The sequence below is a fragment of the Ciconia boyciana genome, chromosome 10 (genome assembly GCF_034638445.1).
Source record: "Ciconia boyciana chromosome 10, ASM3463844v1, whole genome shotgun sequence".
In the NCBI taxonomy this organism is placed as follows: Eukaryota; Metazoa; Chordata; class Aves; order Ciconiiformes; family Ciconiidae; genus Ciconia; species Ciconia boyciana.
Genome location: NC_132943.1, coordinates 33,163,286 through 33,175,602, shown reverse-complemented (window position 1 = coordinate 33,175,602; position 12,317 = coordinate 33,163,286). Strand labels below are relative to the sequence as shown.

General features: G+C 40.9%; 1 protein-coding gene across 2 annotated transcripts in view; it reads right to left on the bottom strand.

Moving 5' to 3' along the window:
* HECW2 (HECT, C2 and WW domain containing E3 ubiquitin protein ligase 2) overlaps positions 1–11,942 on the bottom strand; it is a 177,983-nt gene extending 166,041 nt beyond the window's left edge. The window contains exons 1-2 of one of the 2 annotated variants that reach the window (XM_072873878.1): positions 11,540–11,942; positions 6,631–6,754 (exon numbers count right to left, since the gene is read on the bottom strand). The gene's annotated coding sequence lies outside the window, so the exon portion shown is untranslated. The remainder of the gene's footprint in view (positions 1–6,630; positions 6,755–11,539) is intronic. The other variant, XM_072873877.1, reaches the window with a different exon arrangement.
* Between the last annotated feature and the right edge of the window lie 375 nt (positions 11,943–12,317).

Below are 12,317 nucleotides of genomic sequence, written 5' to 3'. Positions count from 1 at the left end.
CCATTAAAGAAGAGAAGAAAAAAATCTCAAGTGAATGTTCCTCCTTATTGCCAATGCACCAGAGCTGTTGGAGGTGAAAGCAAAAGCTAGTATGTGCCACCCTTTCCTGACACATCGGAGAAAATCTGACCTCAAGGACTTTCAGTCTCTCAGCTGCAGGACCTTTAAGAAAAGCTAGAGCACTGGCAGAGTTCAGCAACTGATAAAAAAGGTGACCCAAGACACCTGCTACAGACCAGGTAGAGGGGAGAGGGAGCTGAATCCTAATGACATCCCCTACTTTCTGGGCACAGCCCTCCTTTCAATTCACATTTTGCCAGTCCCATGGTTGGCCAGCATGGCTGTCTCCTAGCTGTTGGGGACAGCTCTGAATATGTCCTTCTAAAAAACATTTTTTCTATTACCCTATGCAAGGGTAATCAAACGTCACCTCACTCTCCAGGCTCCCAACCTTACTAAACCAGAAAGGACAGGAAAGAAAAGGATGAGCAAGACTATGAGAATGAATGTGTACGCAGAGAACTGCGGAAGTCCAAAATTACTGGAGGTCTGGGGAGGGATGAGAATGGCAAGAGAACTGCAGAGATGCCTGAAGACTAAACTAATAGAGGGAGAGAGAAAAAAATTGGTGAAGGAAGGAAATCAGAAGAGAAAGCGCTTTGGGACATATGGGATGAGAAGACAGGAAAACTTCAAAGAAAGGAATCAAAAGAATAATTTAAAGATAATGAATACATGAAATTTCAGAATATATATTCTTAAAAGTCAAATTGTTCTTGTTCTGTGGTTAAATTGATTAAAATTCTGTGGCTTTGTAATTAAAAAGCCACATTAAACACATGCTAACAATAATTAGGAGGAAAATAATTTCACTATCTGATTAGTACATAAAATCACTTGGACTCTTACAATAAGCAAGCTGAATTTAAAATAATCAATTCCATAATGGTTGAGCTATCACTCAAGAATTGGAGGGTAAGCCAGGCATAATTATTTATAGAGTATTATTTCTATGAAGGTATGATACGTATGAAGCTTGATAGTGTTTTGGGGATGCATTACTTTCCTATCCTAAGTTTCAACAGCAAAGAGGAGGATGTATGCTCTAGTCTTTGGGTTTTATACCACCACCAAGACCAGTATTACAGTGTTTGTAAATCAAAAGCAATAGTGAAGTCCTTAACAGATTTAATGGAGGTTGTCACATTTAAGAAACAAAAGCACTGTTTAGGGTAGCATTTTTTATTATATGCTTTTTGAAAGCAAGATAAGGGTGGCAAGAGGAAGCTTTTCACATTGAGACATCACTTGTCATGAAAGGGCTTTCTCAAAACCAGAAGTCTGGAAGCATTTGTAGAAGTTCAGATTTCACTGATCTGATTTGGAAGACTGTACTATAGCTGAATCCTTACAACCAAGAGCATTTTATCCCCAGTTCTTTCAGCGCTAATCCTGGGCTTTGCTAACTGCATTGTGCCAGAATGGCACACCTATGGGATAGTTCACAGTCTGACTCATTCTTTCCACTGCAAATGCCTATACAAAAATTTTTCCTGCACGGTCCAAGAGGAACAGTGCTTTAAACACTTGTAACTCTTTATTCCTTGGGTCTTTTCCATGTATGAATAATGGATAAATACTTAAATCTACTCTATATTTCTGTCCAAAAAAAAAAAAGCAGACAGTTTGCACTCTTACATGTTCAGCTCCTGCTAACTGTAAAACAGCTGATATTCTGTTCACCTCAGTAAGATTTCTAGCCGTGCTATTTAATACAAACTTTAGAGAAGTAAAATATCACCTGCAGATGAAAATGTGGCTATAGCACCTAACTACACCTTGGAATATTCATACTCTACAGATCACGTATGGACTATTTTTAATTCCAGGTAACTAATAAGAAGAAGAAATGAACTTTTAAGTGAAGAGCTACAAAAATGCAAAGTATGATTACCTACATTTACATTTTAATGAACTAAAATGCCTTTAATCAAGTTCAGTTAGACTGAACTATCTAAGGTTTTACAAAGATGAGAGAGCATGTGCAGTAATACAGAAACCCAGTGAGTAACCTGGAAAGTAGAATATTCATACGAGAAAACTTTTTCCCCATATACAGGAAATGTGAATGTATCATGCAATACTTCTGCTATTTTTCTGTAGTAAACTACATTTCACCACATTTTAAAACTAGTTTTAGTACATTGCACAGATCAAAGGCAAAACTGATCAGATACAACAATCAAAGCAGATTACACTCTGTTAATCCACTTAACAATTTAAACTGTACTTGGCCTAATTTAAGAAGTGTAAATCACAGTAGCCCAATTAAGTGTTACGCCCATTTACATTAGCTGGAATCAGGCCTACAAGTGTTTCCTTTTTCAGTAAACCTCAGTAAATTTGAAAACATTCAAAAAATAACAATAGTATTACACACAAGACCAGCTTCCCATATTCAAATCATTAAGCACAGAACTCAGTTGAGAAGACTCATTTTTCTCCACAGGAGGCAAAACTTCCCTTAATTTCTTCTCCCTTAGAAGACACAATTTCTAGGCTTCAACAATCCGCACTGGACTTATAGGTTGTCAATCTGAAAGTAAAAGATTTCATTACCGGTTTCCCAAGAGGTAATGAATAAGGTTTACATTTAAAATGTATTTTGGATAGAGGAGGAACAAAAGGATAAGCCATCCATGACAGCAAAAAGACACACGATCAGAATCTGTTGTGATACTGTATGCATCCTAATCGTCCTGCCCCCGCTGCTGTCCAGACTGCAGGGGCAGGGAGGGACTTTGCAACCACTTCTGTACTAACAAGGAATGATTACGATATTGATTTTTCGTGGGGCTACTTACATGAGTAAACATTAATCAATTTATGTTAGGGTTGCGAACTAAGATCAAAATAATTATTTGACAAATAAGGCTTGCTTGCAGCTGACTTACAGCCTACATCACAAATCATGAAGCATATTCAGTAGAAAGCTAAATCCTTTACTCTTTCAATACTGCTATTTGTTTTCCAAATGACACACAATCAGCTAAGACACTAAGTCATCACGTTTTTCTTTGGAAATGAAGTTCGGCTATATGACTTGTTCCAGGCTTCTCTTATTTCTGAGACATTAGGAAGACTGAACTCCTTGTCATCCATACTTATGAAGATTGTTTCTATTCTGTTTAAAAACGTTTCATATGTGGTTAATCAATGCATATTTTAGTTAACAAAGTCTTTGTTTAATATACAGATAGCCAACGCTATCTTCTGCATTAATAAAGGGATACCATTAATTTAAAAATCACAGTAATCTGTCAGAAAAGTTTCCATATATTAGAGCCTCACCAAAAAAAATGAAATTACACAGAAAAAAGATTTGAAGAAAAGTATTTCTATTTTTCCATAGAAACACAGAATCATTAAGGTTGGAAAAGACCTCTAGACCTAGATCATCTAGTCCAACCATCACCCAACACCTCCACGTCTACTAAACCATGTCCCAAAGTGCCACATCTACACGTTTTTCAAACTCCTCCAGGGATGGTGACTCCACCACCGCTCTGGGCAGCCTCTTCCAATGCTTGACCACCCTTTCAGTAAAGAAATTTTTCCTAATATCCAAATTAAGTACTTGAGAGTTTGTCAGATCCAGACAAAATCCAGATTGAGTACTTGAGGGTTTGTCAATGCTTGTGTTTTGTGCCCCCACAGCAGTCTCTTGTTTGTTTGGCTGGATTTTTATCAAAGCATTGGAAAGAAAAGCACTTACATGGCGACAATAATAACACAAACCTTGGAAAGGAGACACAGTGAAATGCACAAGACCTAAGGCTTACATTTTCTTCTATGAACAGATTCAAAATGGACTGTGTCACTTAAAAGACAGCAGTGTTAGGATGCTCAATTTACAGCAAGAAAAAAAAGCCGAGAGATTAAAACAAAGGCTTCTTTCATGCCAACACATGGTAGTTCTCCCATTAAAATAAAAAGAATAATTAAATATGTGCATTAGTCCTCCTTATATTGACTTTATTACCCCACCCACTTATAGTCAAGAAATGTAATAGAAATAAATTTATCTACAGAAGCAAGAAACAAAACTTGCTAGCTTTTTTTTTTCCCCTTAATAAAGGGCTGTCTCTGTACAGCTAACTGACAACTGATGAAGCTTACGCCAAGAGGTGTTGAACACACTTCTCGTATCTATAGCACCTCAAACTCTTTACAAACCAAGATAAGCATAGGCAAGCTTTAAAAACCTCCTGACTTCATGTTCTTAGAGCCTTGGCAGTTAATTGTTTCAGTTAGTGATTTATCCTATCATGATGAGGGAAATATGTCTTAAGTTCAACATAAGTCAAAACCAGACTTCTTTGTAGTGTATCTAAGACAAAGCCTTTTACCTGTTAACTTACCTCAGCTAGAAATCCATTACTTAAGTCTATGCCTTTGCATACAGTCAGTATCAATATCAGTATTAAGAGGAAATGAAACAGCTTAACATAAAAGCAAAGATTTCTTCCAAAACAGTGAGTCAGTTTTTAAAAGACACAGGATCTCATTGGAAATTAGTATTTTCAAGACTACAAGGCAAAATTAACACAACACCCACCTCAATACAGTAAACAAATGAAAAACACCCACCCAAATTCAATTAATGAAAATAAGGGTAAAATTTTAAACCAGCAATTAGTCCACCTCTTAGAATGTTGAGTCTGCCAATTTGACTTTATTTACCTATTTATTATAAAGGTATGCATAAATCAACTCTAGAAAATTATTCCACAATTTGCAATATTCAGTATGTTTCACACAATGCCTAAGGAAGAAAAAAAACCCTCCCCCTCTCAAAAAAAAAGCCTACATCTTCAGTATCAGGAACAAAACCGCATCTAAACTGTTCAGTGTAACTAAATGTGTGACACTGAAACTAAGGCAAGAAGTGGAAATTGTCAAAATTCTGTGGAACATTAAGGAGCGTGACAATTTACAACCGCTGAGCAGCAGCACCACGGTGTTTATCATAGCTCTCTACATTAACCAACAGTTTCATAATGAAAAATATCAACCTGTCACACTTAACAGCCCAACATAACACATAGTTATCCAAGTTCAGAGCAAGTTCATAATACACACTTACTCAAGTTAATAGAATGCGTTTATAAACATTGAGCTAGGTCTAAGTTATATTTTGCTGGAAGCTATTTCATTCTAAGAAAGTCAAAACACCTTTTAGGAAATGAAACAGAGAAGTGGTGTCATATCTACACACTCAGAGATTATTAGGTGAACATTTGAGACAAAAACACCATGTAAGACATCCATGAACTCTGACATTTATTCTAGTTCTGATACTTTGCTACACATGCTTACAAGACCCTAACAGCATTTTGGGAAGATCTGGACATTGCTCAACATGGCATTATTCAAAATATAAGAAACTAGTTGTTATATGAAATAATATATGTGTGTGTGTGTATTTTTTTTTATACACAGACACACAAATATGAATCAACAATATGCAATAAACTTTCTTAAGTGTTGCTTTCTCATAAGTGTCAGTGGCTTCTTGTTTTTTTCTAGGTAAACAGCATGCAGTTGGAGCTTTTTCTTATCCAAAAACATGCAGCAGCATCTTTATGGCTACATCTGCACTCGTATGCAGAACAGGGCAGGAAACATGCTGAAGCCATGCAGTACAGTGCACACATGCAAAATGCTCTTCTCCCACAAAATGGGGCTGTCTTATCCATAATCCATTTTGGGATAGTCCCTGGTCCATGGCTTTCCCTGATCTGTGCCTTGTTTGGGCTGCTGACACTGGCTAAAAGCATTCCAAGAAGCCCACTAACAATTAAACAGTGCCACAACCCTGGGATAGCATTCAAGTTCAGGCTCTAAGCCCACTCAGACAGTGGGTACAGCCATAGCCTTACTGACCCCAGTGAAAGTTTTGCAAGTCTCGGAGAGCCCACCATTCGTAATTTTCCTATTTTCCTATGCAATACAAATATTTGGGAATTTTTTTCCTTGACAACAATATTTATGTTCATGAAGACAGTGCAGACATTTTTATTAGAGCAATGAATCAAGAAGCATAAATCATGCTTTTTATGTACCTAAGGCTACATTTTAAAGAGATGATAAGTTTACAATCTCTAATCTTTATTTCTAGTGGGAGAAATAACTCTTTTATCAAACTACCAGCTCGAAACAGATTCAAATCTGTAATCCAGCAGAAGAATAACAAGATCAACCAAGCAGATTAGCTGTTTTTAAAATGCATCTTAAATAAAGACAATACACAGCTTAACAAGCACACCTTTTGAAGCTGGAACATTGTAGCCTAGCACTATGAAGCTCACATGCTCTTGAGAGAGTGAAGTTAAGGAATCACACAAAGGTGGGCATATGCCTTTTTGTGACAATCAGGATCCAAAGGGAGTTGCTGGGTTTGTAATTTTTTATTGCAATTTTGCCAATACTCAGCATCTGTAATATCCAATTTAGTGAAGCCCTTGATATGGGGCACCTAGTGAATGATCACTTTTGAGCATTCTTTCAGCAGGATCCTCACAGACCTCGCTGCTTCCCACCAGGCTGCAGCTGATCCACTCCACTCACCGTAAGCTGCTGTGACTTCAGCTGTCACATTCATTCCTGGCAAACTCTTCTTTCTTACTGTGGTTACTCTATCCGACAAGGATCAGTCAATGCTTTCTTTTTTTAAAGATGCTGCTCGTCATTCCTGGAAGAAAATTAATTTTACTGTTGTGTGCTTTGGGCTCATCTAATTACAATACTAGCCTTCAGGGAATTTTTAAACTAATGACATTGTATTTGTCAAGCACAGAAACTTTTAATCTGATTTTTCAAGTGGATCCCAGCCAATGGATCCTGGCCACCATAGCACTTAACAAAACACATTTGACTGTCCTCCATGCAATATTTAGGTGGGCTTATTATCAAAATGTTAATTGTTGTTACCTAATATCTTTCTCTCATGGTCAATAAAAGGCATATAGGCATACTGACAATGTTATTAAAGCTTTTATGACTAAAAGTTCACAAGTCAAATTATATGTGTGTATACACAGCTTCACAAATGAACAGAGGCACACACCTTAAGAAATCTGAACCAAAATGCTATCTGAACAACTCCCCAGTTTGTCTGCTGATCTCATGATTTGTTGTACACCAGCATCAAGAAACACCAGCTTGACAGTACAGTTAATTTTTTTTTATTTCAACATCCTATTCTTTTTTTTTCCAAGTTTTTTTTCATTTTCAGTGCTAATACAAAGAACAAAACCCCAAATTATTAATTATGTCACAGTGACTCCTTAACCCCCCCAAAAGCAAACAGCTCAGATGACCCATCAATCATTCACTTTTGGGTACTTCCTTAATTCTAAAGGACAAATAGTGCACTATTTCAACCTTTAAGTTTTGCTTGACTGTACTAATTGGGTCTTTTGGACAAATAATGCTGGATTCACATTTCAATTTCAAATTCAGTTCAATTATTACTGCTCCTCCAGAACACACACAAGCTGCAACTGTGCCACGTAGAAACGCTGATGACTAGACTTCAAAGAAAAGATCCTCTTTCAAAATTTTCTTTTCATCTTTCAAAACTATCTTTCAAACGTAATTATTACCTATTTTTTTTTCAAAACTGCATACTTCAGGGCAAATTTACTAAACAAATTATGAAATACAAGCATTATTGTCCATTAAGCAACTGGTATCAGCTTACCAGTCCTCCCCCATCATTAAAAAAAACCCACAGTTGTGACACAAAACTATGTAAATGTAACATAACACAAAATACTGGCACCATCAAGATAGTAGTCATAACTGCCTACATCCAAACCAGGTTTCACACCTCAGTCACTTTTAATTTTCTCCCAAGTACTACACGGTATCATGAGAAGAAGGAACAGCTCTCCACAAATAAGGCAGAGAGATATGAAGGCTATCACTAGCCATTTGCCTCGAAATCTAAATTCATACATCCTGTCAGCAGAACTCGGAAACCTAACACCGACATTATCAAAACAAATAATAGGATTCCTAGGCGTTAGAAGGGATGACTGGAACACGCACACTTGCAATGTGAGTGACTACATCTCAAACTAACAGTCCAGGGCTTGCACTTCCAATGAGAATTCACAATCTGACTGCAGTGTTTTAACATGATAAAACTCATAAGTTTTATCAAGATGCTTGGAAAAGAGCATGCAACTACTGTGCTACTTTCACCAAGTATGCAATCAATCTTAAGAAAAGACACAGGTTTCAAGCACTTAGGTCTACATTTCTGAAAAAAATACTTTAAAAAAAATTAAAAAGTGTTACTTGAACTCTTCTACAAGTACTACAGTATTTTAGGATCACATCCTACTTGGCATCTCATCCCATGAAGAGGTGCCCTTGTAACACGTGTCCATGCTACACAAAGCTTTATCACCATTGTCGATCTTATTGCCAGAAAAACGGGCATTTTCAACCTTTTCTTCAATATCACTGATATTCCAACTGATCACAAAGAAGCTGCTGCAAAGGAACATCACAGAGGCCCTGTATAACTGTCTATATAAACTGTGCAGTTTACTTCAATTTCAATGGAAATTACATGGAACTTTTCTTAGATACTAAACTCAAATATCAAAATAATTTGTAACAATAATAGTTAATCCCATTCTCATCTTGCAAAGGGCCCTGATATGATTAGATAAACACCTCATATACCACCATTAGCTTCAAAGTGCCAAAACACAGCCTTACAAGGTTGCAAGAGTACGTCTCCTTTCCTTTTAGGCTGGAGGACTTCTATATAAAACGTTCAATTCAGTTTCATCTGTTGGGCAATGAAATTAATACTCTTCCTACTGGTGAGTGAGTAACTTCATTCCAGCCTCTCCCCCTTTGTAATACAACCAAAAGATCAGCAACGGACGATGTGAAGACAAAGGCTATGACCGTGCCATGCATGATGACAGCAGGATCAAACAAAATTAGGCTCAGCTACTCAGAGCATCCCATAGTATGAAAGGCAGCATTGTTGGATATGGTCTCAAACAAGGGGTTTTGAACACACTACTTAATTTTAAACACATATTTACATATCATTGTCAATGATTAAGTTACATTACCCAAATAGGTGTTTTGTCACCATCTCCCTTGCATCAGTACACATTAGCCAATAGAGTAAATGCAATAGCCTAACCATTCTCTTTGTGTCTGACTAAAGGAGAGATTTTGAAATAAACAAAACGCTGAGTTGGATTAAAAAAGAAAAAATGAAAAAGGAATTACACTTAATTATTCAATAATGTAATCTGCAGATTGAGTCCCATATGCAGAAAGCCCCCTTATTTTGCAGCACACCAGAGCTTTAGCTGCAGTTTGAAGAATGTTGGCATGTAAATGGAAGAAAAAAAAAAAAGTTAATTTTTTTTCAGTTAGGCATTACTATTTAATCTTATAAAGGGAGCAACACAAAATTCATTCCGTTTCTTCTCAGGAAATCTGACAAAACAGTATATTGTTTCTGGCTGGCAGCCACTGTACTATCATAGGACTTCTTAAAGGCGTAACATTGTGAATTCTACCAGGTTTGAAAAAGGACTGGAAGTGTACAACAAATAGAAATGCCCATTAGCTAAATTGACTTTAAAAATAAATAGCAAGATAGTAAATAGCTCTTTAAGGAAGGCAGAGGGTCCTCGTGGAGGCTGGCAAATGCTCCAAGCCAAACCAATTCCATAGTGCCAACAAGACTGAAAGATACGCCACGAGTTTGCACAGGCACCACCAGAAGGCTGTTTATAAAGACAGATGAATGGAAGGAAGGCTTTTCAACTACAGTTCTGTGAAGTTAAACTACTACTAAGCATAACTTTAAAAATGGTCTCCAGTCAACCATGTGAGCTCCATGCAATCTCAGAGCCCATTTTAAGGTGGTATGTATAAATCCCAGCATAAGGTATAAATAAGGATAGAAAGACAGATACACACACGCCGACTACTGTCTAACATCCACTGTGGTATCTCCAGCTGACATGAAAGCATCCACATTTTTGGAAATTTAGAGCCTGAACAGCTGTGGTGATTGAAAGGCAGCATTAGGTTTGTCCCTTTCATATGCTAATAATGACATCATACCTTATGGCCCGATGTTGCAACCACACGCTATCATCTTATAAGGAAAATTTTTCCAAAGGAGTCTAAGAACTGGGCAAACTGGTCACCTGCATATAGGAAGAAGTTTTCTTCATCCATCCATGACACAGATTTCTTTCTGTTCCTTAGTGCTGTGAATAATTACTACTGAAATATTTATAATGGCTTGACTCACTTTTTTTAAAACAGTAAAAAAATAATATAATTGTTGGGGGAAGAAGAAAAAAAAAAATCTACAGAAGTAGTTTTTGAGTACACAGGAAGCACCCCTGGGCATTTATGAAGTGAAGCAAGGTAAGGCCCCTGCCAGGATTTCAGGTACAGAAGGGATTCGGGGCTGAATCTCTTACAAACATTCCAATGCAATGTAGTGTAGAGCAAAGACTCCCTCACACAGCATCCCAGAAAAGAAAAGGGGAAAAAAAATTGTTATAAATACTGTCTCCATGCTCCTGATGTATATCCAGCAACAAAATAAGAGATAATAAATTATGTAACTATTACTGTCTACATACACCACACTCCCTGTATTTTGACATCATACAGCCCAAAAAGACTCTTTTCTTGCCTTTTTTTTTTTTTTCAAAAATAACCTCATGGTTTGTAGTGACGTGCACAGAAAAGGTTAAGAGAAAAAAAACAAGCGTACTAAGAAAAAAAGAGAGATCTCCACATCAACAAACAATCCACAGAATGGTGAGAACGAATATAAGCCTATTTCCCCCCCCACTGTCATTGTGCTGTATTTCGTGCACACAAGAATAGAAACACACATGAAACCCCGCTGTTTTGAAAACAACACGCTTGAAATCCGCAGTGATCTTTCTTCCCCTCCGCTATAAAATACCCCTTCCGATATAAAATCTGGAGAACAGCCTTATACGTAAATAACTATACTAAACGGCGAGGGAAAAAAGAGGGGAGGAAATAAACGCGGCGCACAAAGTGCTGAATGCATTCTCCGGGCAGGAAACGAGTTATAATTAAACGGCCCAAAAGCGATTAACATAAAGCCAAAGGGAACCCTGCGGGGCTCCGCGGCAGCTCGCTGCCCGAGCCTCTCGCATGACAGGGCAGGCGAGGCGGGCGCTGGAGCGAGGGAGCGGAGCCCGGCGTGGGGGCAGCGGGCGCCCCGGCCCGCACGGCGCTGGGCCCGCCCCGAGCCCCGGGGGTACCGCGGGCGGGGGACGGGGTCCGCACCTGCCGCGGCACCGGTGCCGCTCGCGGAAAGCCCCGCGCCGGCCCCGCCGCGGCCCGGTCCCCCCAGGGTGCCGCCACCCCCAGCTGCCTCTCGGGCTCAGCCACGTCCCTCGCCCCCGCGGGCGGCACCGCGGCGCCCACTCACCTCGCAGAGGCGCGCACTGCGGCTCCGCTCCGCGCCCCGCGGCGGGCTCCGGGGGAGGGCGGCTCCCGCGCCGCGCCGTGCCGTGCCGCTGCGGAGCCGGGCGGCGGCCGGAGTCACCCCGTCCTTGCGGCAGGCGGCTCCCGCCGGTGGCGGCGGCGGCCCCTCCGCGCCCACGGCGGGGCGAGCGCCTCCCCGCGCAGGGGCGCCCGCGCCGCCCCCCGCCCCCGCGCCGCCTCAGCGGCGGGGCTGAGCCCCCCGCCCCTTCGCCGGCCTCCGCCTCCGCGCCAGCATCTTTCCCTCAATCACCGACAGGCACGGTAGTACGGGGGTGTGGGCGGCCGGGCCAGGGCCGGGGCCGAGGCCGCAGCCCCGCGGGCGTGGGCGGCGCCGGGGGCGGGTAGCTCTCCGCGGGCAGCCGCTAACAAAGCCGCCCGCCCCCCCCCCGGCGGAAGCAAGGCAGGGGGATGCGGCCGCCCCGCCGGCGGAGGGGGCTGCGGGGATCCCGCCCGTCCCGCGCCAGGCCGAGGCTCGGCGGCCGCCCGGGCCCCGCGCCGGAGCGGGCTGCGGCGCCCAGCGCGCTGCGGGCGATGCCAGTCCCCGCCGAGACCCGCACCCAAAATAGGTAAATCCGGTCGGGCTGGCGAGGAGCCTTCCCCGTGCGGATCCGGGGGGAGATGGTCCTGCAGCTGCTACGTTTTAACCGCTATTTGTGAGAAAGCACCGCTGAAATGGTGCTTTGCAATGCCCATTTCTTTTTTTAATTCACATGCAGTTATAA